Source organism: Pagrus pagrus (assembly GCF_965226575.1).
Source record: "Pagrus pagrus genome assembly, chromosome: 10".
Classification (NCBI taxonomy): Eukaryota; Metazoa; Chordata; class Actinopteri; order Spariformes; family Sparidae; genus Pagrus; species Pagrus pagrus.
In genome coordinates this window covers 4,761,541-4,788,490 of record NC_140194.1, presented here as the reverse complement: position 1 = coordinate 4,788,490, position 26,950 = coordinate 4,761,541, and the positions used below count along the sequence as shown (strand labels likewise).

At 44.1% G+C, this 26,950-nt stretch overlaps 1 protein-coding gene and 1 long non-coding RNA gene across 6 annotated transcripts in view; one reads left to right on the top strand and one right to left on the bottom strand.

The window, feature by feature from the left end:
* Positions 1-26,950, top strand: part of brsk2a (BR serine/threonine kinase 2a) — a 184,166-nt gene that overhangs the window by 4,305 nt on the left and 152,911 nt on the right. The gene's annotated exons all lie outside the window — the stretch shown is intronic.
* Positions 477-7,372, bottom strand: LOC311263871. Its single transcript, XR_014623408.1, has 3 exons — positions 7,285-7,372; positions 6,756-6,909; positions 477-648 (listed from the first exon to the last, which is right to left on the bottom strand). It is a non-coding gene; the product is annotated as an uncharacterized lncRNA (long non-coding RNA).

The window sequence follows — 26,950 nt, the reverse complement described above, 5'->3', positions numbered from 1 at the left end:
ATCCAGCGTAAGTCCCAGTTTTTCTTTTTTGTTTTGTTTTGTTTTTTTCTTGCCAGACTTGGATATTGACAGGCTAAGAGTTGGAGGTTGATGTGTAGGCTCCTTGATTCTTTGATTGACATTTAGGGAGTGAAATCATCCGTGCTTCAGGGGCTTTCATATTGACTGTTCATCTGACAAAAAGCTGCCTGTGATGTTGTGTCTTGCTCTCTCTTTCTCGGTTTAGTTCGCTCTGTTTCTGTCTGTTCGCTGCAGAGTTCTTGCTCTGGGTTCAGCGGGCTTGCGAGACATTTAAGCCAGCATCCAGCTGTTTTTGTTGTCTCCATGTCAGCGAAGGGCTGGCTGGTTTGTAACGCTCACTGTGAGTTTCGCTGTTGCAGTGTTGTTGGTTGTGTCTGTTCGCGGGAGAATGAAAGAAAAAAGCTCTCGTTTGTCTTTTCTGTTCATTTGTTTACACATTCGCACACATGCACAATTTAACCCGACCGCTCTGGGAGTCTGGTACATTGCTCGGTAACGTAAAACCGTTAATTCTACGTTGACTGATGGCTGGTGAGCTGGGGGTGGTTGACTCAGATCAATGGGCACTCCCAAAGATTTCCTGTCCTGGTGGAGGAGATCCATACTGTTTCACAGCACATGATATTCCTGATGATGACAAGTGAGGAGGGAATGCTCAGTCGATGCTGTCAATGAAAAACCACTTGGCAAATCCACAGAAACTGAATGGATCTGTGTGCGCATATATGTGTGTGCTGCTTGCGAGCGATGCAGGTGCTCAAACTCTCTGTGACCTGTAGCCTCTGTGCCATTGAAATAATCTTGATACCCGTGTTGAGCTCAAACACAGGTGTCTGCCTCCCCCGTGTTCACAAGATTACCCAGAAAAGGCTGGCAGCTTTGACCTAAAATTGGCGAGTGAGGGAAATAAATGAAAGGCTGTGGATGATATACCCATGTTTCAGTGGGCCTGCCCAGAGATTCAAGTCAGAGAAGCCCTGACCCAATGGCTGAGCTGTGTTGCTCCCAGCTGGATAGCACCCTGTGTTAGCAAGCTGGATCAGAGCTGTGGAGCAGGAAGCCAAGCCTGCATGGCCTCAGCTGTTTGACTGTCTGGCTAAAGCCGAAGCCCTGCTCCCTCAGCCCTGAAATGTATCCTAAATGGTGGGAATGCTTGTGCCCCAGCTGATACATATGTGGTCTATTTGTGAGGTTTGTGAATAGGGGTGGGAATCAGAGTAACTCATGATACGGTGCAACCACGTAATCACGATACAAACTGACAGACTTGATCATTATAGAGCGATCAGGGGGATCTTGTAGGGGAGTGCATCGTATCAAACAACCAAAGATGGCCCCGCTTTATTTGTTAAACTGATAAAAAATGATTGTCGTAGGTGGTTTACTCTGTATGCATTAGATCTTCAATGCATCCAAGAACCCTGAAAGGTAGGGAAGGCGATTCTGGAGAAGGATAATTGATCGTTGAGTCTCATTCCCAGTTCGTCAAATACTGAAGCTTTGGGTTAGAATACCGACCCAAAGCATCGGTATTCGACAAGTTGGGAATTATTACAAATTGGACCTTTTTAAAGAAGGGGTACCACTACAACAACGCCTCACCGAAATCTTGTCAATATGTGTGACTTCGCACCGTCTTCCATTTCCCCCTCCTGAGTTAACATCCAATCACTTTACCCTCATTTATTTGATAAGCAGCACCACGAGGAGTTTTTTAATAGTCAAACTGGCAGAGGAATCAGTTTAGAGGCACTAAATGTTTTCATGAAAATATCATTATTTGGCACCAATAACCCTGATTTCAACCTGAAGAGGAAGTACTATGATATATTGCTGTTTGGACATTTTGTCATTATTTACCTTCTGATGTGTATTAATGCGTGCGGTTACGGCCATTTCCTGACCTGACTGAGGACAATCCACACACACACACACACACAAACAATGCCTCAGGTAAACCGAACCAGGACTCTTTTAACCGTCTGTGACTTTGACTGAGGTTACATAATGATGATGGTCTCTGTCATTTAGTGCTCCTCTCCTCTCTCCTCTCATCCGCCTCACTCACTCACTCTCTGTCTCTCTCTCCCCCTCTGTGTCCCTCTTCTTCTTCCCCTGGCCAGTCGAGATTCATACAGGGCTCCAGCCATGTGGTAAATCAGACAAGACCTCGGTGGAATTGCATCGATTGGGAGGAATGTATGTAGCCAACGATTTTCAGAGATTAATGATGAGGAAAGAGGTGGAGAACTGGGGTGGGAGGTGGGGGGGAAGCATGAAGGCAAAGGAGAGGAGGAGGAGTAGAAGGAGAGAGATGAAAAAAAAAACCTTGAACTGAGAGAGCATGAAGCGGTCTTGAGCGTTCGGACTGCAGTGGAGGTTATTAATTAAGGCAGAGTATTGATCACTCTCTTCATTACTCTCCCCTCCTCCCTGATTTTCATCTCTCTATCGCTGACCCCCAGAGGAGAAAAAGGGCTCAATCTTTAGATGGGAGGTCATTGAATAAGTGAAGGACTGCCGGAGCAGCCTCTGTGGGCGATGAACGACTGTGTGTATTTATGCGTGTATGTTTTTGGACAGGCCCCATCGCATCCCATTTGGGTTTTCATTCTCACTGCCACCGTCGGTGTTTCTCTTGCCATGTCACGCGCCGTGGAGAATCAGCTTAGGACGACATGGTTCTGGGTTCCATTTTCCCCTCGCTTGTACCAAGAGACACATCCACGCTCATACTAACGCAACCTTTTTCCACTCCGTCTATCTCTTCCTCGCTATCGCTAAAGGTCCCCGTGTAATGTGGTATCGCCTCGCGCTATTTCGAATTTCATTGCGCTGGTCGTTCAGTCGCAGCAGAGAGAAAGCAAACAGTCACACGTGTCACGTTTCACTTTTCCGCTCTGCTCCGAGTTGTTACGTTTGTATATACGACTTCACACTTCGATAAAACATACATGTTGTTTTGCGTCTGGGCGTCCCCGTGCCAGCACGAGTCTTTTTTTTTTTCTTCTTTCGCTGCCAGTCAGCCGGTCACTCAGTCAGCAGCCGCTCCTGTCGGTCTTTGTCAACACGGGACATTTAAGACAAACAGTATATTAAACGTCTGTGCACGCAGCGGTGGGCTTAATCAGCCTGTTTCTCCCTCTCTTTCTCCCTCTCTTCTCCCTCACCCAGCTCAGATTAACCCTTGCTGAGCCGCCTGTCTGGCTCTGACTGTGAGAACGCCGGGTTGGTTGCCAAGGTTGGTTGTCTGGTTGTCATGGTTTCCCTGCTTCTTGCTGGTTTCCAGTCTGCCCCCATGAAGAATGAAAGGGGAATGCTGCCTCTCTCTCTCTCTCTCTCTTTCACATTTGACCAGTACCAATAATACTTACATACTTAAATGCAGGATTTTTTACTTGTAATTAAGTATTTTTACATTTTGGTATTGATACTTTTACTTCAGTTAGTGAACTGCAGGTCATAGATCTATGATTGGTCAACAAATACGGTGTAACACCGACCGTGTGTGCTGTAATTGTTGCCATCACTAGTGCAGTGCTTGCGTTCTGTAATATGTACCCATGAATAATATGCAATTTACGTACTATTGGTGTCATACCGAGGTTCGGACTCACTAGAATATCTCAAATACTGTACAAAACTTGCGAGGAATTTCAGATGTGACTGAGTGGCTAACGATTGCAATAATGCTAAGCTAACGTCAACCATGACTATGAAAAAAGCCCAATTATCTCCAACAACAACTTACCTGACTTATTACTTCATTATTATGAATTATCATGTTGATGAAGTCGTCAATGCCTCACATAAAGTTTTGTTGGAACACACATTAGCTGCGGCTGTGCTAACATTAGCCGCGGCTGCATGGTACACTCTTCACTCTCTTTGTGGATATAATATGTGTTCGACTGGTGTTTTCTTAGGTGTCACCCCTTTTCAGCTTTGTGAACAACGTCAGCATCGAGTTTTGAAAAGTGTTAACCACGCTTGTGGCCACCTGCGGCTCACCACTGCCCTGACTCACTGTAGGCACCGACTGATTTAATGTGAAGCTGTACTCGGTATTTCTGTCATAAATCAGCCAGTGCTCGAGTGTTTGGTTCCCAACTCGACTTATTTTTCTCCCCAGTTTGCTCTTTAAGTGGCTGCATAATGAAGTAAACCTCCTCCAACGTTTTCCGTGCGTGCAAGTGAGTCTTCATCTGCCTTGTCCTGACATACGACAGTGAAAATCAGAATGTGAACGTATGAATGACTGTGTTTTCACATGTGTGCTGCATGTGTATGTGTGCGCAGGCCCGCGCAGGCTGTGTGCTGGTGCGTGTGCTCAGACATACGGTCATGGATCAGACAGGCTTGCCCTGCTCTGTGCTCTGCGCTGTGTGCTGTGTTCCCATTTAAATCTGGGAGATTAGCACATGTGGGGAGCCTCGGCTTTAGTTGCCGTCAGCTCAGCTAGCCTTGGCAGGCTGTCCTCAGATCAGGGGGGAAGCTCTGTGCTCATCCCCCCGTTGCTGTCTGCCCTGCTGTACCTTATCCATTATCAAATAGATGGGTGGGCCAGTGACCTTGACTTTGGTACAGTTCTCTAAGTGCTGCAGCACACTTGTACAGTTCACACGGCAGCATTTGTCATCGGCCTGCCTTACAGGACATAAAAGTAAACGATATATTTTACAACGTGGTGGATAGAGATTTATTTCACACTATTTAAATGATTCTTAAGCTTCCAAAAAAGTATTAAGTATTAATTCTTTTTAATTATGGTGACATTGGCTGATATTTTCTGCAAGATCTGTCTTTTTAAAACACTTTTTGTTGCATGATTGCATTTTTTGATGATTTTGATTCAACATTTAAGTGATGTATTTGTTCATGTGTTAATTGATTATTTATGCACTAAGAGGGATAAAATGCTGCTTAAAGAAAATGGCACTAAAGCTGTATTTTTACTGCTTTAGTACTAAATAAATGCTATGTAAATTAAGTGCACTTGATTTCACTTGGGATGTGTTGCCATTTAGAGAATATGAATTTGCTTGCAAAGTTTTACTTAACTGAAGTATTACTGCATTTCCAGTGTGAATACAGTGAACGAACGACTTAAATTACATGAAACGGTTTACTTTACTTCCACAGACCCGCTGGAAACTCCCCTTGGACTGTTTTCCAAGGAAAAAAGTACAGGAATGAATGAAAATGTGCGCTCATTTACTGTGTGCGACGCATCCCAGATGGCAGGGGCATGGTAATTGTGATGCATTCAGAGTTTCCACTGCCACTCGCTCTGTTGTCAGCACTTTAGGCTACCAAGCCCGATGTCGCCCATGCCTGAAACACCTGAGATGTGGCTTGGCATGTGAAGTGAAGCAGACAGCCCTCAATGAGATTAGGTTAGATGAGCATGACTGGTCACAAACCAGAAACCTGCACTCGCTTGCTTGTCTCTGTGGCACCGGCTTCTGACACTTGGCCAGACTAAAAGAGAATTAGCACTATGTTTCGCCAGCTCGACTTATTTTATCTCAGCTGGGAACATCAAGGAGTCTCTTATCCACTGAGAGGGGAAGGAGGGCAGCTTCGGTTTTCTATTCTGATGATGCTGTGGGAGTGTTGTTGCCAGTTTACAGAAAAACCACCTGGATCACAGGTGTTCCTGCATCAGTGGTCCCGCCAAGACAAACCGTTTCTTTCTGTTTTGCTTTTCCGGTATTGCCACTTCATCAGAGAATGGGTCAGCGCTTTGAGCCGGCTGCCAGGTCAAATCCTCTGTCATGACTATGTATTAGGATGAAATCAGATCACAGGGAGATGTCATACTTGAAGCGGTGAGCCTAGCATGACTCTTTGTGTTTTTCCCCCACCCATCTGGCCTGAATTGTAGCTTCAGCTTGTGCTACTTTCCAGCAAATCTCTGGCCTTGTAGTGCTGTACTGGTTTGTGAAAGTATTTCAGCATAAATCTTTTAATACGGCCAGCACGCTCTCCCATTTGGATTTTGCCCTATTTCCATTGGCTGGCGGCTCACAAACAAGCATCAGCGCCTCTCCCTGTGTTGCGGTGTCTTTTTAAAGGGAGGCTGCAGTGAACTCGCTGTGACTCTATAAACATGGAAAGATCAGGTGCTGTGCTCCAAAGTCCTATATGCTCTAATGTGACCCGAGCAGAAATTATACATCGGTTCTTCTGTCGTTACTCGGTTGATAAAACAGGCCCTACAGTCTGGAACTCACATTTATTTTGTAATGAATGATGATAATACGTTTGCCCTTCCCTTCAATGGGCCAAAAATCTGAGTCAGTAAATCCAATTCCATACTGCTGTGAGGTCAGAAGCTGTAATGAAGGCCTTTGCACAGAAGGAATAATCCATCAGTCAAATGGCTTTTTGGCCTTTTTACAAACCCAGTGAGTGCACTCTGCTACTGCAAAACATACCTTTATCAGGAGTCAGAGGCATATTTTATACCTCTTTCTTTCTTTTTTTCTGTCTTTTCTTATGTTTCGCTCTCTTTCTGCACTCTTTCCTGACTAATGGAACAGTTGATGGAGTGATTAAGGGAAAGAGTGATGGAGTAGGCGAAGGTTTCATCTCTTTATCCCAGATGGTTGACTTTTTTTTTTTTTTTTTTAGCCGTCACTAAAAGCTGCTTATTTCTGAGGTGACTGCTGACGTTGCTGCCGTGTTTTGCGCTGCAGTGTGTGTGTGTGTGTGTGTGTGTGTGTACTTGCCTGAGTGCTGGTGTTTTAGTGTGCACCGCGTGCTCCTGTTTTACGGGCTCTCTGCCGATACATAACAGCGTCTGAGAGCCGTAACTCATGGGACACGGATGAACATGAGAGAGACGGGAGAGGAGGGGGGAGGCCTCGCAAAAGGAGACAGTTTCTGAGTGAGAAAAAGAGTCACAGCAGTAAAGCACCTCTCAGGGTCAGTGTGTCTATTATCATTCAAATCCAGGCATGAACACACACACACACACACACACACACACAGGATTTTTTCTGTGCAGCAGACGAGTGATGGTTTCTTCAGGAATCCCAGCTCTCCCTCTGAATGCAGCAGAGCTCTGACGTCACCTCTGGAGAAAATGCAGCCCCAGCAGGAAGAAGTGCTCACAGCATGGAGCCTTAGGAAACACACACAAACACACGCATACACACAAACACACACACACACACATCCACATGCCTTCAGGACATTTAGGTAGCTTGTTCCTCTACTCTTCAATCCTGTCCTCCGTCTCACCTCACAGGGGTTTACCTGTGAGCGCAGGCACCTGTGAAGTATTTCATACTGCCGGTCAGTGTATAGAAAGCTGTACCGACGCAGCTGATGTATTGACTTGTACATGTATGAGTTTTTATAGACTGGAGGTCTCGCTGCTTTGATGTGAAGAGTCAGTAGCCATAGCAACACTGAGACACATTTTCATGTGCTATTTCACATGCTGAGGGCATGAGTGTGGCTGCTCGAGTAAGTTGTTATAATGGCCGGTCAGCTGCTGTCCTCAGCGCTGCTTGGATGTTTTATGGCTTGTATAATGAGAGCATGGACGCGAGCCAACGGTGTCCGAGTCCATTTGTCCGTGTCGGTACCCCCGCGCACACAAGTGGGCTTTTCAGAAAAACCGACGACATATGCAGGCCTGCGTGTGGCACCGCATGACTCATGTTATGATCATTATGACAGCTATTTGTCTCTTTGTGTGATGCACTCTCCACCTCTTTGCTTTGTCGGACACGCAGTTCAGCAGCAGCTTCCTCTGGGTTTTATTGTAGAATAGAGCCGTAATGATAAAAAGAAAAAATTAGCTGCTTCTGCTTTGGCTGAGTGCTTCTCTCATGACAAAATATGGTCACGGCGCCTCTCGAAAACATCACTCAAACAAACAGTAATGAGACTTTTTTGGACTTGTGAGTTGTGGATGGTACCCCCACCTCTCTGTGCTTTGTTTTATCGTTATTTTTGGGGGCTTTGTCATGATTTAGTTGGACAGGACAGCTGAGAGAGTTGGCAGGACATGAGATGAGGGTGAGGGGGTGGTGATAAACATGCAGCAAAGGGACCCCGGGTCTGATTTGAACCCTGGGCTGCTGCAGGGAGGACACAGCCTCTGTACATGGGGCGCACGTAGATGTGGTGAGGACACAGCACGCTCTACCAACTGAGCTGCCATGGCGCCCCCATCACTGCTTTTAAATGAAGAATTTATGTAACTTAAACATAACATATTGGCTCCATATGTCATGAAATAACCTGATATTTCAGCTCTGATCTCCTGCAGTTACCTTAATAAACACAACTACTCTCTCTTTTCTATTTCTGTAACCATTATCCCTCCTTTCACGCTCATCTTGTCACCCCCTTCTTTTTTGACCCCTCTTCCTCCCGCTCCCTCGTTTCCCTCGCCTCGTGCCTAATGGAGGTATTCCCCTGCAGCCTCCAGGCCTCGTACTGCTAGTCTGCTCAGGTAGGGCTCATTTCATGCAGGATGATTATATCTCACTGGCAGCAATTCAGGGCCGGATAAGCCTGAGAGTGTTGTGGGCCCTGCGCAGTTGCAGAAGGAATTCAATTAAATCTTTACATATACTCCCCCTCGCAGTATATACCTGCCAGTCAGCGGACATGCAAGGGCACAACACGCAGCCACGCTCGTTCAGTTTCACAGATCCGCACACATACACAGGCGAGCATGGACACCAAAAATGCAATCACACACAGTTTATTAGATGTTCATTTAATATATTAAAGTGGCCATGACTGCAGCGCTTCATGTTTTTAATATCACAGCTATGATCAGCCTTTTATAGCGCACGCATTGTTATGAGATATGTTATGATATTGCCCCCTCTCTCCTCCCCCCTTCTGTTCCTCCGTCTCGCATCTTTTCCCAGTGTTATGGACAGAAAAAAAACAAAAACATTCGGAGCGTTAAAAATAGCAAATCACACACATAACCATTTGTGAGTATGTGTGTAAATGGGGCTAATTTAATGTGAACACAGCCTATCACAGTATGTCTAATGGAAGAAGCGTATCCTGTGTTGGCTTTATGGGCCAGAGCTGGTAATTGCTTGTACAGGACTGATTTGAGCAGACTGTCGTCATCATACTTCATGTAGCCAAACCACGGGGGGAAGATGACGGCAGTAATTGGACGGTGATCGGAGTAAAAAGTGTGTGTAATTTTTTCATGTGCATTTTATCATCCGTCATTATAGTTTTTAAGTCTTGTGGCGTTGTGCGCGCCATGATTTTTTACAGTGCAGCCCTTTCAGCATGTTCTGCAGCATGAAGCAGTAATGATGCAATGTCATGGTCACAGAAGGAGATTGAAAAATGTTTGCAGAAATTAAGCGATGAGTTGATTATATGTGAGATATACAGTAAGTGTTTGGCCTATGGCTGACAGTCATCAACAGCTTAACCCTTCTCTATCATACCATTGTGATGTCAAGGCCCGCACACTCACTCCCACCCACCAAGCGGCAAAGAGTTAGATTTTTTTATTTGTCGAGTAAACTCTTGGTAGTTACTGGATGTAACTCCACCTCTATGAGTATGTGCGTAGCTCTCTAGCGGTCTTGGTTAGCCCCACTGAGGCACCAAAATTATTGTACCATTATAGGAGTAGCCCATTGTTGTTTCCATGTTTGCATCAATTTCTCTTCTATATCCCTGTGTCTCAGATAAGGTGATTTCTAAATAAAGCCTTCAGATAAGTGTAGCCCACGACTCCATTCCCCCTAATGGGAAAAATGTGTTGTTTTTTTTTTACAAGGGAAAATAAAGACCTTTTTTTAAAAGTGTAGTCGACTGAAGAGATGCATTGTCTTCCGAGCCGGAAATGGGGAACGTTTGTTGTTGTTGCAACACGTTTTTTAATGCCCTTAAGCTTGTGATTGGGTCTGTACGACTTGGGCTGATTAGGCTTGCATGAGACCTGAATTTATTACTCCTGTCTTCGCCAGTGTCATTATACTTCAACCTCTTATATTCACTCCTTAATGAGACTCTATGAAATATTCAAACCTTTACCTGGAGGAGTTCAGTGTGTGTGTGTGTGTGTGTGTGTGTGTGTGTGTGTGTGTGTGTGTGTGCTTCTCCAGCTTTGTATTCTCTATCCTTGAGTGTGTATCAGCTGTTTTTGATCTCTCTCTTAGCACTGACAAATACAGCGAGACAGGAGACAGACAGACGCAGGAATACATTAACGCGCACCTGCAGACGGACGTGATTTGAGTCGGCGTAATGATTTGTTATTCCAGAATTTACCGTCCCAGCTGACGATGAGTCCAGGCTGGATCAGGCTCATTAAGCCCGGAAGGAGATGTGCTTTCTTGGCTCGGTGTGTGTTAGCCTTACTCTGGGCCTCCTCTCTTTTTTATTTCATTCCTGCTCGCCCACTTTCTTTCTTTCCCTGTCCGTCTCTCCCTGAACACAGCACTAAATCAAGCAGACCATTTAATTAAAACGCACATTTTCCTCGGCTCCAAACACACTATAAATAGGTCACAAACACAAATACCTGTTGCCTCGTTTTCTAACACATGTATTATCGACTGTATATCAAACTAACTCACTGAAAAGAGAGCTGAACTTTGAGAAAACCGCCGGATTCCTCATGTCTTAAAGTCTCCCACTTGTCCAGGAGAGGTTGTTAATATACCCCCCCCTCGTCTTGTTTGACTTTAGGAAACAGACCCACCCTCCTGCCCTTGTCCCCTTCGAGGAGCTCTTTAATGAAGTGCTCTTGTTCCCTGTGAATTATACTGTCGTGGCCTCTGTGTCACGTATGAGAAGTCCCATGTTTGAGGGCATAAAGATGACAGAGAGCTCAGCGAGGCCCTCTCCTGGGGCCCTGGGATGTGTGTCCAGACTACGGAGTGATTCATTAAGCGAGTCCCAGGACCCACATCAGGCCTCTTCTGGTTCACACGGAGGCTCTCTGCTTGATGTGACCCCTGGCTTTACATGCGTCTGACACACATGGGCGGTCTCTGATTTCTCACGGAGAGGCTAAGAGTGGTCGGTGGAGAGCGGGCGAAGGCTCCTCCATCTATCTGGTCGTATATAAGCAGTCCGACATGAAGTGATTACTGGTCTCCCTTTGGGCGCTTTCACAGTTTAATGGCTACAACAAACGAATGGTACTCATTTTAAAAAACAGCTTCTAGGCAGCTTGTTTTTTTAATGTTGTTTGAATGTGTTTTAAATGTACTTTGAGTATTGTAACAGAGGGCTTGTATTAGCTTGGAAATCACTGCCCACAGCCACTTTGCAGCCCTTTGACAAATTCATACCCAACTCACAGTACATGCACCTGCAAAGCCCCCTTCCATGCACAGATGTGTACAGGCATGCAGATGTTTGGTTAATTAGGGCCAGATTATTCAGTGCTAAGGATCTGATCAACTGGATGCAGCTGTTTTTCTAATCTACCCTCACACACATGCAGAACGCTCGCCGGTGCAGAGACAGTATGACGTGGACATGGACATACTGCATGTTATTCACATGTCTGCGAACGCGTACAGGCACATGTGTTAGTCTGTGTCTGTGTGTGATTAATCTCTGAGGACCAGAGGTGATGGGGTCAGAGTAGAGGTGAAACCAGTGGTCATCTCTCATGGGAAATGGATGCCATAATAACTGGACCTACAGTCGGACCCACCTCTCTTCTGTCCTCTTCTCTCTCCTTGAACCTGCTTGTAGGTAGCGAGAATACTGCAACACCTTGTCTGCATGGATGAGCGACTTAATTTCTATCCCTTTGTTGACTTTCGTACAGTTTTCATTAACTTCTTCAGTTGAAAGAGGCGCTTTTCTTTGCATGTGTTCGATTTCGGAGGGCTTTAGCGAGTCTATTTGAAAGAATGTATTCTGTGGTAAAGCGGCACTCGCTCCCAAAGGATAGCTCTTATTCATTGTGAAACTTGCACAGCTAGTTATTTAAAAAAGTCAAATATGCAGCTATTAGCAAAAGCATTAGGTGATGGATCGCCTCATTTAGCTGCATAGTGCGTCGCAGGGCAAATTTAAATGTGCCTTAAAGCCTCTATTGGCTATTCAGCTCTCATTATTTGACACATCTGTGTTTCCTTTTATATATTTCTCTCATAATATACACGTTTTCTCACATTTTGCAGGGCTGTTATTAGATTTTATAAAGCTCAAAAATAGTCTCTAGCAGCACGAGATGATAACCGGCTCGTCCGTGACAGCAGAGAAAAAAATCTCGTGTTTGCTTTATTTGACAAAGGCAATATTTAACTTCTAAGTTATTTCAAATGTTAATCACTTGGATGAGTGATCAGTCCAATTATAATAACACAAATAATGGTCTGCGTTCATATTAGTTCAGCCAGTTAGTGAAAAACAAGTTGATTAAGCCCAGCCACATTAGCCTACGAGATATTATTTTATTTGGACATGTAATAGCTTTTAAATTGCCTGACTGCTCGCATATTTCCAATCAAAACTCGCAAATGATCCCCATCACATTAAAATCACTGGTCGCCTTTGCTTTAATAGGGGTTCCCCAAATTCCCCAGGCCCGTAGTGATACACGAGTTAAATCCCCATCTTCACCCCGGCGCATGCAACTAAGAGCCGAGGTCTTTTTAATGGCTTTCACCAACCTCGCTCTTTTTCAAAGGTGCTTTTTTTCCTGCTGCACTCGCTTTTTCTTTTTCCATCAGCATCTTCCTCGGCCCCCGTCTCACCCCTCCCTCATTTTCATCCTGGCTTCCTTTTTTTTTTTATGCCTGTCCAACCTCTTCCTTCCCCTCACCACTTTCCCTGTGCCTTTCAGCCCAGATATTTCTCTCTCTTCCTCCATCTCTCTCCCTGTATTACCCTTTCTCAGCCTAATGGGATCACCGGTGAACATGTCTCCCTCTCTGGCTCTGCTCTCGACGATATCCTCACTTATCGCTGTGAAGTTAATGAAATGGAGTACAAGAGTGACCCCTTCCTCCCTCCGCCTCCTTTACCTACAGTATCTTCATCTCTTCGCCCCAACCCCTCTCTCTTTCAAAAAACATCTTTATTATTCTCGTGTCCTTGCTGTCCCCTCTGCCCCGACTTTGAGTCTTTATTTCTCGTGGTTTGAGAACGTTTGAAAGATTATTTCGCTCCCCTCTCTCTTGTCTTTGGCTCTTAATCCCGCCTTTCGCACACGATCGATAAAGCTGTAAATGCATCTCTTCCCTTTCATCCGTATTGTTATCTCCCACAATCCCTTTTAAATTTCTGTATTCTGCAGCGTCGCCTAATATTGAAACATAAAGGCCTGGATGCACATAATGCGTGTTCAGTAAGCATAAAACACCACCTGCCTGCCTACTCCCCCGCTTTCCTTTCTCTCAGAGGCAATATTAGGCTTTTATTAGTGACCCTGTGCCTTTTTATCCTATAGATTGTAATATACAGAGTGAGAGGAGGTGTGTGTGTGTGTGTGTGTGTGTTGTTGTTGTTAAGTGTATGTAGCCATGCTTATCATGCAAACCTATCTACCTCTCAGAAATGTCACACATGGTGTTCGCTGGTGTGCTGTGGATGTATATGATGCTGTCACTTTGTGTGTGTGCACGGTCTGACTGGTCTCTCACTGTAATGCACAAATGCTGCCTGTAGCTTGGCTCATGGGTTAATCAATAAGGAAAATACATTTGTGCTCTGGAGAAATTATCTGTCACAAACCAACTTCACCGATGCCCGAAACACACACACACACCCGCACACACACCGAGCGCACATGCAAGCGCGCCACATGCGCCGGCACACCCGGTGAGTTCAGACAGCATGTCAGCATCTCACAGCGAGCGCTTGCAATCAAGACCGTGCTGCTGAAGTCGGGCCCCCCTCTGCTTGTATGCAGTCTCCTTCCCGCAACCACACCCACCTAGACGAACACACACACACGCATATACTCAAAACACACATGCACGTTAATATAGATTCATACTTGAGTGCGAGGAGAAGAAGATGCTGTTTCTGATTTGATTTTTGTAGGCGCTGCATGCTGGTGGGAGAGTGGGAGTGCCAGTTATTTATATACCCTTTGTGTGTATTACTGCACCTGTTTGCTTCACTATCAAGTTGACCTCATGGGTGGATACCTTTTTATAATCACATGCGTATGGTCTCCATGGTAACTAACATACTGAATATCCATATGGGCAGATGGCTCCACAGGTTATAGCATAGACGCTTTTTAACAATCTGTCACTGTCCCTTCTTCAGTCTCTCTCTAAATATTCCCATCATTTCATGCCAAAAATGGCAACAGGGTTCATCTTTTTCCTCCCCAACGGCTGTGATCAGAGACAACTAGAAAAATTGCATTTCCTGCGAAAATACAGTGTGAATGCTGACGGCTGAAGTGATTTTGCAAAATCTGCTGAATGTGCTGGAAAACACTTGCCTAATGCATAAAAAATGCATGAAACTGTGAGAATGAATGGACAAGAATTTGCAGAAAAAGCAGATTTTTTCAAAAACTGAAAAGGCAGAAAAGCTGAACATTTTGATAGTTGAGGAGTTTCTCGAGCTGAAGATGAAGCTGAATACTTGAAAAGGCTGAAAAGGTTAAAAAGCTGAACATTTTGATAGTTGAAGAGTTTCTATAGCTGAACATAAAGCTGAATATTTGAAAAAGCTGAAAAAGTTGAAAAGCTGAAAGTAATAGGCTGAAAAGGTTAAAAAGCTGAACAGTTTGACAGCCAAACAGTTTCTGTAGCTGCACATATGCTGGAGCAGTAGCAGAACCAAAGTTGAAAATGTCCCCATAAGAATGAATGGGAAAACACCTCCCAAACACCTGCAGGTTTAGAAAAAAGTGCAATGGTTATGGCCAAAATATGTATACAGTGAGTAACAGGAGACATTGCTGAACCATGTGATGTGTTTTTAATTTCTGTAGAGTGAAAAATGAGGGCACAAGAGCGAGAGACAAAACCGGTACAGTCTGCTCCACTCCAGAAATTTAGGCTCAAAATTAACATTGCGCCTTATGGGGGAGTTGCTGGAGTACTTGTCGCTCGAGGGCTTCTACAGCCAAAAGTTTAAGTCGCACATCTGAAATAAGATGATCATATGAAAGCCAACAAGATTTCCTACATTTCTATGTATATATTGTCTATGTGAAGTAAAAGCTGTGGGACCCAAATCAAGCTGAAGAGAGTTTTTTCTAAAGTTTTTGCAGCTGCTCTGCACTCTAGCGATGATGTCACCCACTCTAGCTCACGCAATACACACCCATTATAAACCCAGAAGACGAGCTAAAAATCCTTCAAACTAAAACTGTGATAATTTCAAAACCATAAAAGATTTTAAAATTTTGAAAAACAAGTTCAATAGTTCAAGGTCTTGTGACTATTTTAAAGTTGGAATGGTGTCTCTAGCTCAAAGTATGAGGGAGAAGAAGAGGTTGAAAGTGGATGAGTTTTGAAGAGGATTTGAAGATTTTCCCATTTGCTTCCATATTAAATTTTTTTTTGAAAAAGCTGAATATTTGAAAAAGTTGAAAAGCTAAAAAGCTGAAAAGTACAAGGCTGAAAGAGCTTAAAAAGCTGAACATTTTGATAGTTGAACGGTTTCTATAGCTGAACGTATGCTGAAGTAGTAGCAGAATGAAATTTGAAAAAATCCCCATAAGGATGAATGGGAAAAAAATTTGGTTTTAGTTTTGAAAAAGCTGAATATTTGAAAAAGTTGAAAAGCTAAAAAGCTGAAAAGCACAAGGCTGAAAGAGCATAAATAGCTGAACATTTTGATAGTTGAACGGTTTCTATAGCTGAAAGTATGCTGAAGTAGTAGCAGAGCGAAATTTGAGAAATTCCCCATAAGGATGAATGGGGAGAATTTTGCAGAAAAAGCTGAATATTTCCAAAAGTATAAAATATAGAGAAAAGAAAAATACACGCCATCATGTCCTTAACGAGCTGCACATTTTGATAGTTGAATGGTTTGTGTAGCTCAAAATTTGTAGGAGGAGAAACGAGCCAAAAAACGTACGGAATCAGGAATAATAATAATTATAACTAGAAAAATTGTATTTCCTGCGAAAATACAGTGTGAATGCTGATTGCTGAAGTGATTTCGCAAAATCTGCTGAATGTGCTGGAAAACACTTGCCTAATGCATAAAAAAATGCATAAAACTATGAGAATGAATGGACAAGAATTTGCAGGAAAAGCTGATTTTTTTCAGAAGCTGAAAAGGCAGAAAGGCTGAAAAGTACAAGGTTGAAAAAGCTTAAAAAGCTGAACATTTTGATAGTTGAACGGTTTCTCTAGCTGAACATAAAGCTGAATGTTTTGATAGTTGAACAGTTTCTCTAGCTGAACATGAAGCTGAATATTTTGATAGTTGAATGGTTTCTATAGCTGAACATAAAGCTGAATATTTGAAAAAGCTGAAAAGGTTGAAAGCTGAAAGTAATAGGCTGAAAGAGCTTAAAAAGCTGAAGATTTTGATAGTTGAATGGTTTCTATAGCTGAACATAAAGCTGAATATTTGAAAAAGCTGAAAATGTTGAAAAGCTGAAAAGGTTGAAAAGCTGAACAGTTTGACAGCCAAACAGTTTCTGTAGCAGCACAGATGCTGGAGCAGTAGCAGAACCAAAGTTGAAAATGTCCCCATAAGAATGAATGGGAAAACACCTCCCAAACACCTGCAGGTTTAGAAAAAAGTGTAATGGTTATGGCCAAAATATGTATATAGTGAGTAACAGGAGACATTGCTGAACCATGTGATGTCTTTTTTATTTCTGTAGAGTGAAAAATGAGGGCACAACAGCGAGAGACAAAACCGGTACCGTCTGCTCCACTCCAGAAATTTAGGCTCAAAATTAACATTGCGCCTTATGGGGGAGTTGCTGGAGTTCTTGTCACTCTAGGGCTTCCACAGCCAAAAGTTTAAGTCGCACATCTGAAATAAGATAGTCATATGAAAGCCAACAAGATTTCCTACATTTCTATGTATATATTGTCTATGTGAAGTAAAAGCTGTGGGACCCAAATCAAGCTGAAGAGAGTTTTTTCTAAAGTTTTTGCAGCTGCTCTCCACTCTAGCGATGATGTCACCCACTCTAGCTCACGCAATACACACCCATTATAAAACCAGAAGACAAGCTAAAAATCCTTCAAACTAAAACTGTGATAATTTCAAAACCATAAAAGATTTTAAAATTTTGAAATACAGGTTACATAGATCAAGGCTTTGTGACTTGAAGAAAGTTGGAATGGTGTCTCTAGCTCAAAGTATGAGGGAGCAGAAGAGGTTCAAAGTGGATGAGTTTTGAGGAGGATTTGAAGATTTTCCCATTTGCTTCCATATTAAATTTTTTTTTGAAAAAGCTGAATATTTGAAAAGGTTGAAAAGTTAAAAAGCTGAAAAGTACAAGGTTGAAAGAGCTTAAAAAGCTGAACATTTTGATAGTTGAACGGTTTCTATAGCTGAACGTATGCTGAAGCAGTAGCAGAATGAAATGTGAGAAAATCCCCATAAGGATGAATGGGAAAAAATTTTGGTTTTAGTTTTGAAAAAGCTGAATATTTGAAAAAGTTGAAAAGCTAAAAAGCTGAAAAGTACAAGGCTGAAAGAGCACAAATAGCTGAACATTTTGATAGTTGAACGGTTTCTATAGCTGAACGTATGCTGAAGTAGTAGCAGAATGAAATTTGAAAAAATCCCCATAAGGATGAATGGGGAAAATTTTGCAGAAAAAGCTGAATATTTCCAAAAGTATAAAAGATAGAGAAAAGAAAAATACACGCCATCATGTCCTTAACGAGCTGCACATTTTGATAGTTGAATGGTTTCTATAGCTCAAAATTTGTAGGAGAAGTAGCGAGCCAAAAAACGTACGGAATCAGGAATAATAATAATAACTTTAATAAATTCCGGAAGAACAATAGTGTGAATGCTTTGAAGCATTCACACTAATAAATTCCGGAAGAACAATAGTGTGAATGCTTTGAAGCATTCACACTAATGATAGAAAGATCTCTGGAGGAGAGATCGGTGAGCCCGTTGCGCCCGGCTTTGATGCTGCTCCTCACTTACTCATCCACTGTAAATTTTCACCGGGCCTTTGAAAACCCCAGGCCACATTACACAAGGGGACTGCCTCTAATTGAAGGGGAATATTATGTCATCAAAGGCCCGTGAGGGACTGGCGGAGATCTCGCAGAAATGCAGAGAAAAAGCAGCCTCTAAGGGCCGCAACCGCCGATTTACTGTCATGATCAGTTAATGAGTCAGTTATTGTTTTGATTTAGCGATAAATCGCCAGAAAAGAGCAAAAAAAAATGGCCTCTGCCTTGGTGCATAAACCCCTGGTACATAGAAATGCTTCCAGTCTGAATGAAGTTTTAGACCATTGATCTGAGGAAAATATGACTTTTTTACTTCGGGAAAGTAAGCAGGAAGAAATGCATGGACTAACGTGAGTCTAGAGGAAAAGAGAAGAATAGATGGATAGATAACCCACGAGAGAAAAAGAGAGGGAGTTTATCTACGAGGATTAAATCTCACTCGGGCCTGGCCCTGCGAGATTACCAATTTGCCCACTCGAGTGCTATGAAAACGCAGGCAGATTAGGCACGCACACGTGTGCGCACACCCACACGCGCACCCCACGTGCATGCACATAAACACACAAACAATATAGTGGATTAGGGCCTCGCTGCTGACACAAGGGCCGGGGTGAAGCAGATGGCTGCCCTTTGTATTGTTATGTAACCTTAGCGAGAACCGATCCACATTCAAACACAGCACAGAGACGCGCATAAACTTGTACGCTTTCAAACATTTTGCTATGTTGGATTTTACATTTTCTTTCTCCAGTGTAGAGTTTTCATTAAAACAAATGAGAGTTTTATTAAAACTAAATGTTGGGATGATTAAAAAAGAGGATGAGGAAGGAAAAACTGGAGAAAAGAGACAGACGGACCGTCAAGCAGTGGGAGGGCGATGGCACGGTGCCAGGATGCTTGGAGAAGTGCCAGATAAGCATTCTCACACACACACACACACACACACACACACACACACACACACATGCATACACACTAAACACACACACTCACACAAAACACTCCCAGTAGGGTGCTGGGGCGAGCCAAGGTGACCTGACTAGGTGATGGGAGGGTCACCATGCCAACGGGGCTGACTGATGTCACCGTGGCAATCTATGTCAGAGGCCGCCGAAAGAGCGAGAAAGGGAGTGAGGGGGCCAGAGGCTTGTGAATATGTGTGTGTGTGTGTGTGTGTGTGTGTGAGTGCGTGTCATGTGGTGGCAGGACCTGTGAGTGCTGGGGAGTCAGACGGAGTCAGGCCCTCAGAGTACTCACTGACAAGCTGACATTGAGAGAGTGTGTATTGTACAATATGGGGCGGTTGTAGGGCAAGAAACCCATTAACTGGGGCTGGTCTTTGTGCTGCTCTGAGACGGAGGAACAGAGGCACATCATATGTTTTAAATGAATACGCCAGGTTGTACTGGTTCGGGAACAGTCTAATACTTATCCCTTTATATGATACAAGCAAACGAGACTGACAGAAGATTGGCTCTTTTCTAATAGTTATCCTTACTGCCTGTCACCTGATTAAGACTTATCCAGCTTTGATTAGTCATAATATTAAAAGCAATTTTTCATGGTGGAGGATGAATTGAGGGATGTCGGCATGAGGAAAGAAGCTGCTTTGTAGATTGGTGGTATGGTACGGCTATAAATTAATTTTTATTTTGTCATATTACGGTTATTAAACAGCTGTGTTTTTAAAAAAAAAAAAGGAAAATAGCTTTAAAATAAGTTATTTCACTAGCCAGATCAAGATCTTTATCATAAGCAATGAATGTCGCCAAAATCGACAAAAGAAAGTTCTGTGTAGTTGCTTTAAATTAGTTGTTATTTGATGAGAAAATTATTAAGTTGAATATCATGAGACGAGCACCTTCCTCCTTCGCCTCCTGGCAGAGCGTTAGATCAGGAGATTAACACCACTCACATATCTGTCTTTTAAATTCAAAGGCTACGGCTCAGCATTAACAGCTACTCTGACTCGGTCCAAAGATAACGCAGTCCACCTCTAAAGCTCCCTCTTTAAATCTGGTTTGTTTTAATCCAAAAAGCAAAAGTGTTAAAAATGACAATTTGTTGCTTTACAGGTGTTATGTGCTGTGCTGGACTGTTTCTTGGCCGGGAACAGTTGGCAGGCAACTAGCAGAGACTCTGCTTCCAGCCAGGACATAAATAGCACAGTAGAAAAATAGAATAAGCGTATTTCTCGCTGTGAAATTGTACTCTGTACCCATATTGTCCACCCTGAAAGTGGAATGGGTTTATTTTTTTATATAATGCATAACGTAGCTAGATTTAGCAGTTTTATGCTGGATGCATATGCAGAATGTGTTTTTATCAGTATTTTTTTTTCCCACTGTTGAATTTTGGAGACGTGAAAGCCTTTTGAGAACAAAAAAGCAACAATTTGACAGTCATCAGATGTCATAGCATGTCTTCTTTAATAAATCACTACTTGTCAGTGCAGACAGCTGCTTTTGAGAGACGTTTTCTCTTCAGAGGAAATAGTTTGTCAGCCTCAGCCTCGGTGGTCATTTGCCGTGTATCACCTTCACGTCTTCTCTCCAATTCAGCCTGTCTATATTTGAAACGGTGATTCATTTAGAAAGGTGTCCGTCAGTCTTGGTGAGAGTCTTTGTCTTGCTGTCACCTCGCCGTCCCATGTATGCCTCATTATTAGCATCTGGCTAGGTGGCACCTTCCCTCCTCAGTCCCCTGCCACTGCCCCCTTAAGGGTGAGCCTGTAGACAACACAGGAAACTAATTACCCATAATGATTCACCGGTTTCCATTACACCTTACAGGAACAGACAGACAGCGGGGTGATCTAACCAATCCCTCTGGGTCGAGATGACACCGCGCTCGGTTGAATATTCATCCAGACACACACAACACATAGGAACGCAAGCAGCTATGCACTCAGACATGCGTCATGATCGGAGTCATTGCAAAAAAATCATCACTTACTCATCATTTCTTCTCCGTCACAGGCATGTGTACTACTACCTTCGTGTCACATTTGAAATAATAACGTGCTTTAGAAGTTTGTTTTACGTTTGTTGCGCTCGGGCTCGGATTTCACGTCGGGAGGCTTCTTCTTGTAGACTGAAGTGTAGCATTTTAATCTGTAGTGTAGCGGCAAGAGGTGCGAATGGAAATTCAACCACGCTGTGACACAGCGAAGGATCCCAAGGGGGAAAAAAATACAAGATATGTGGGGATAAAGAAGGCTTAGACAGAATTACTGTCAGAAGAAACCAGGAAGTAGTCTTTGAATGTGACCCAGAAGTTCGAAGCTTTCTATTGATTTTTTTTATTCACTACTCGCAGGCCTTTGATAGCTCATTGGGGAGTGTAGTGTTTATGTGGAGTGCTTTATAAGAACAAGCTCTGTGTGAAAGTTTTACATATTTTTTTTTTACACGGTTCACCGCCCAGCAGTTTTCCTTAACAACCGTGGTGTTTAAGAATGTGGACTAAAAAAAACGGTTTGGGTGATAAAGATAACCCTCTGAAGCGATAAATCAGACGGGCCAGATTGAAGAAGTGGTCATCTCTGGTGTTTTATAGAACAAAGGGCTGACTGATGGCACACTGTTCGCCCGTTAATGCAGCAAAGGTTACTCTAAGGTTAGCTCACAATCTCTGGCTTGTCTCAGTGAGATGATTCTCCCGGGAAACAAAGTATTCAGCAACCGCTGTTTCTCTCACTCCGTCTGACTCTCGACTGCTATGGTTTTTTAGTTCATCTCTTATTTATACGTACATATCTGCACACACACACTCAGGCTCAGGACCAGCGCTGGGACGACCGGAGGTCCCATTACTCACTGTGGTGAGAGAAGGAGGGGAGGTATAGCGCGCAACCTCGGGCGGTGAGGTGAGTGAGGGCAGCCTGAAATTTTTGGTGACGCACTCTGACGGACACACGTATGTGCGCACACAAACTCCCTCGCAGACGTTGTGATGATAATAATAATCTAGTATGCGTTCATTTTTTTTGCGAGAGCTGTCATTACCGTCATCACTCTCTGAATCACTTACTGCCAGAGCACGTAGACACAAAGACACACACTCTCACCTCACCTCTTTCAACCTCTGCTTCTGGATTTCTATTTTTCTTCCACTTCCACTGTTACTGGTGCATCCCTGAGATGACAGAGCGCCCCCCTCCACTCTCGTTCGGCCCCCCATGGCTGCATGTCAGCCTGGCAGACAATAGGGGATGGGGGCACATTTGCCTTTATAAAGAGGCAGCGCTGCTTCACCCTTCCTCCCTACCACACTTCCTCTCTCTCTCTCCCCTCGTCTTCCTCTTTGCTCCACCTCGCCCCCCTCGCTTTCTGTCAACCGTGATAACTCATTAATATGTCACAGACCTGTGTGTGTCTTCCCGGGTGTGTTTACAGGGGGTCTATCGGTGTAAGAGAGCCAGTGAGCTATGTGATACATACACAGAGACTGGGGTGAGGTAAAGGCCAGCCATGCTCGCTCTCTCATGTGACCAGACCCATCACTGTGTACATGTCAGATAACAAAGTTAAAGGTCAGAAGCAGGTAGAGCAAACACCCACAAATGCTATGTTTCTTTTATATTAACAGCATGTATGGCATGCAGAGGAAAGCAGCCGTGTGTTCAAGCAGACATATTTAGCTCATTTTCAGGTTCATGATTTAAATCTGAGTTACAACTAGAATAGGTTTATATGCTCCTGTTTCAGCTCCTTTCTCTGTAATGCCTCCCCAATCCCAAATAGCTAGTGTGCTCTGATTGGTCAGCTCTCACACACCTGAGCCAGCACCACTCATTGTGACTCTGTTGTTGTTTCAGCTTCCAGTTGGCTTCACTTCTACCTTGAATATAGGCAAAAATCCCATTAGCTTTTTAACTTTCAAGACCTTTTGCATGCACAGGAACCTATACAGCACACTGAATGAAGGAAAAAAAATCTAAAAAGCCATAATAGGTCTCCTTTAATAAAAGAAAGTGCTGGAGGAAAGTGTTTTTAAATTGTATTGATCTTTGTTTCTGGCTTGTAGCATCTAAAGGACTGTGCTTCATATTAAGCCTCCAGGCATGAGATTGATACCAGCCTTCATATAAAACGAGCAAGTTAGCGTTTCCCCAAATTTCAAACTATTCCTTTAATGTAACAGAAATGAGCCTCTTTAATTCTTTTTTTTTTCTTGAAATATGTAAAAAACAACAAAAAGATTTTCTACTTGCATCCCAAACATGTGTTCGTGCCAATACTTGCAAGAACATCTGCCTAAAATTTAGCACCATTTCACCCATCCAGGATTTATTTTGGGATTTTCTGGTAGAATAAATGAGAGAACTAAAGGTTAAACCACACAAAGGGTAGAGACACATCGAGATGCTCCTCCAGCGCCCCGGCCGCCGCCCCTCCCTCAGGAAGACAGATTTATGTTTAAAACATCACTCTGCATGAGCCAGGTTCAGCTGGAGTTAAATGCTTTGATCAACATGCTCTTTGTGCTGTACCTGACCTGTGTGCGAGTTAACCAGGGCTTCTTAAGGGCGGATGCTGCTCAGCATGGGGACCCGACGGTCGTGCAAACCGAGCTCTGCGCCTCTTTAGGCTGGGTCTTGAGCGTGCGTGGCCCCGGGCGCTTCTCCCTGAGTGGTCCCTGGGTGCTCCTCAAACTGACATGCTCATGCGCGCACACGCTCCAGCGGTTGTACAAGCACACCTGGGGATCGACATATGCATGCACTCGCAATACACACGTGCAGCTGTAATGCTTAGATGAATGCACACACACACACACACACACACACACACACACACACACACACACACGTAAACAGACAGACAGACAGACAGGCATGCACGGTATGGCCGCAGGCAGTTGGGATCAGTGAGGTGCATCAGAAGGCTAAGACAGGCTGAATAAAACTTAGGACAGTAGATCATTTCAGGTCACGGCTCCAACCTGTAAACTCACAACAGTGTGTTCTGGATCTGCACTTGAGGCTTATGTAGTATAAAATCCTCTCGCAAATGATCCAACATCTAAACCATGTAGTAATCCTCCAAAACCAGTGACTTTTTTTACTGTGTCTGGTAGCTACTGATCAACACCGCACCTTAAATGTATAAAAGAAGTGGACATGCCCAACCTACTTCGGTTTTGAAGCTTTGAGTGTGGCATTTTGGGTTTTTTGGAGCCCGAGGTGACAGTGTTTGCTCAAGACAGTGGAGCTGGGGTGAACCGACTGACCCTGATTATGTTGCCGCCGTAGCAACTTGTCAATCGCAAGATAGCCACGTCCTCAGGCACACCCTACTGTGCCGTAAATTTGACTTGAAACAGAACCAGGAAACAGTTTAATGAGGTTATAATTCAAGTGAGAGATTAGGATAATTTTTTCATAAGCTTACACACCATCAGACTTCTTTTTGCAACCAGTGGAGTCGTGAGTCCATTGCTGGAAAGGATGCAGGCTTATGGCACTCCAAGGCAACATCCACTTCCTTTATTCAGTCAATGAATCAAACTGATGAGGTTTTCTCATCATTAGGCTGCAGTTTGGTTGGGGCGAATCCTCCTGTCGCGGATTTGTTTTCTTGGCCTAGATCACGGCTGCCAGCGCTGGCGGAGGGGGGTTGGGGATGTACTGTATGTGTGTTGGTCGGTGTGTGTGTGTGTGTGTGTGTGTGTGTTTATGTGTGCACTACAGAGCTGCAGAGCTCCCAGTGAAGTTGATTCCTGTCAAGCCCGTAGCACCACACTCAGACAGGGCTTGACCAAGCGTTTAAACACTGCTCTAGGATTTCCCGCTAGTATGGGCTGAGTGGAAGTGTCAGTCAGCGAGATGTGTGTCTGCGTGTGTGTGTGTGTGTGTGCGTGTAGAGAGTTGGCAGTTCAGAAAGGCCATAAAGGTTGGAGGGCTAGCTTTTGGACTCAGTCAAAGAGCAAGAGAGAAGTTGGGCTTGATTAAAATACAGAGGTCGACTGTAGCGGGCTGGAGCGTACAAAAATATTCAGACGTTGTGATCATTTGAAATGGGAAATACAGAATTATGACTGAAATATCGTTACACTGTTGTGTAATTAACTGAAAGACACCACTGCCTGGAGCTGCAGATTTACGCAGCTGCGTGTTCACATTGTGCCTCTCCGCAACATTTAGAGAACGAGACCAGCGATGTGAATGGAGCACATACATGAACCAAAAAACAGTTTTACCACTTACTGTCTGCTGCTGCTGAGAGGGGGTCACTGAAGACTTGAGGGGTTTGAGGAACTGAAGGAGCACTGCTCAGTATGTGGCGTACACACACTTACCTATTCTCACTCAAAGGCACAGAAACACTGACAGATGCTCCTCATTAGGACTTTCACTCCACAAACCTCACAGATAGAAACATATTACAGCTACAGGTGCTGTTTTTTTTAAGGCTTGAAAATGTGTTTTTAATTGTTGGTTATCTTCCAAAGCCAGGATAACTTTTACAAGCTCAATCTTTTACTGCCAGTGAGGATCTGTGAGCCTGTACAAACTGAACACAAACCAGTGGTGTTGACGGTGTAGATGACGACATGTTTAAGGACCAGGATTCACTCATTTTTGGGGATTTTCTGAGGAGCAGCAGTTTATTCAGTTTGAAAACCTGAAACCAAACCGACGATCAGTCCAGCTTCAGGTGCAGTCAGGATTCATGTTTCCCAAAGGGTGTCGCTTTACCATCTGTTTGTAGGTAAAGCTGATTTAACTCAGATTAGCATTTTTTCTAGTACACTAAATTCCTCATTTTGCCGCTGGGAACCCACTCTGGGTCCTCTGGGAGTTTTTGTCCCCATTTTGAGAACCGCTGTCACAGTACAGGCAGATACATACATACATATATATACATACTGAATCAGGCGGCGGATGTGTCCACCTCTCAGCGACAGACCTGAGAGATGATGGGTGATGGACGAGGATGCCAATGAGCTGACGGGAGGGACGGGGATGTTCCGATGAGAGGATGGTGAAGTGTTGAGAAGAGTGATTGGACGGCGGGGGGCGGCGTGTGGTGTTGCCATGGGTGATGGCCAGGCAGGTGGTTAATGACTGGCGACGCGAGCAGGGTGGTGGAGCGAGCGTGTGATGGGAGGTCAGTTTGATCTCCGTCGCTGGCCAGTCCGCTGGCGTTGGGGGGGCTTTGAGATTTTCGAGGAAATGTGCGCATGTATGTGCGAGTCTTTTGTGCCACTGTGCTCTTGAAGCCCCATTAAAGCAGAAGAGGGGTGAGGGAGGGGTGCGTGGACTTGTCACTTCAGAGGGGCGGCTGTGATGCGGTGGTGGAGAACGGAGGAGGGGGGGGACTGACTGTGTGAGTTGGCCTTGAGGGAGCCGAAGCCTTGGGAACATCAGTCGTGCAGCGCGACAAAAGAACAGTTTCTGTGTGTTTGTGTGTGTGTGTGTGCCAAACTTGATGAGAGTCCAGCATACAAATGTTTATTTGTTTTGTGAGTGTGTGTATAATTGTGTTTGCGTGCATGCGTGTGTGTTAATGTGACTTTTTGAATTAGGCTACGGCTGCAAGATTTAAATGATAATGGATCTATTGACCCTGAGAAATGCTGCATTTGCAAGTGTGCAGTTTTGTGACGGTGATGGGGGGAAAAAAAAGGGGCAGCTAGTGAATTCACTGGTTTTGTGTGTGTTTGTGTGTGTGTGTGTGTGTGTGTGTGTGTGTGTGTGTGGGCTTCCCTGCGCCCAGCCTGCTTTGTGTTCTCTCGCAGTTTAAATGAACTGGAAGGTGAACTCCTTGTCTGGTGTGGATTTGTGTTTATTTTGGCGAAATGTGTTTTCCTGT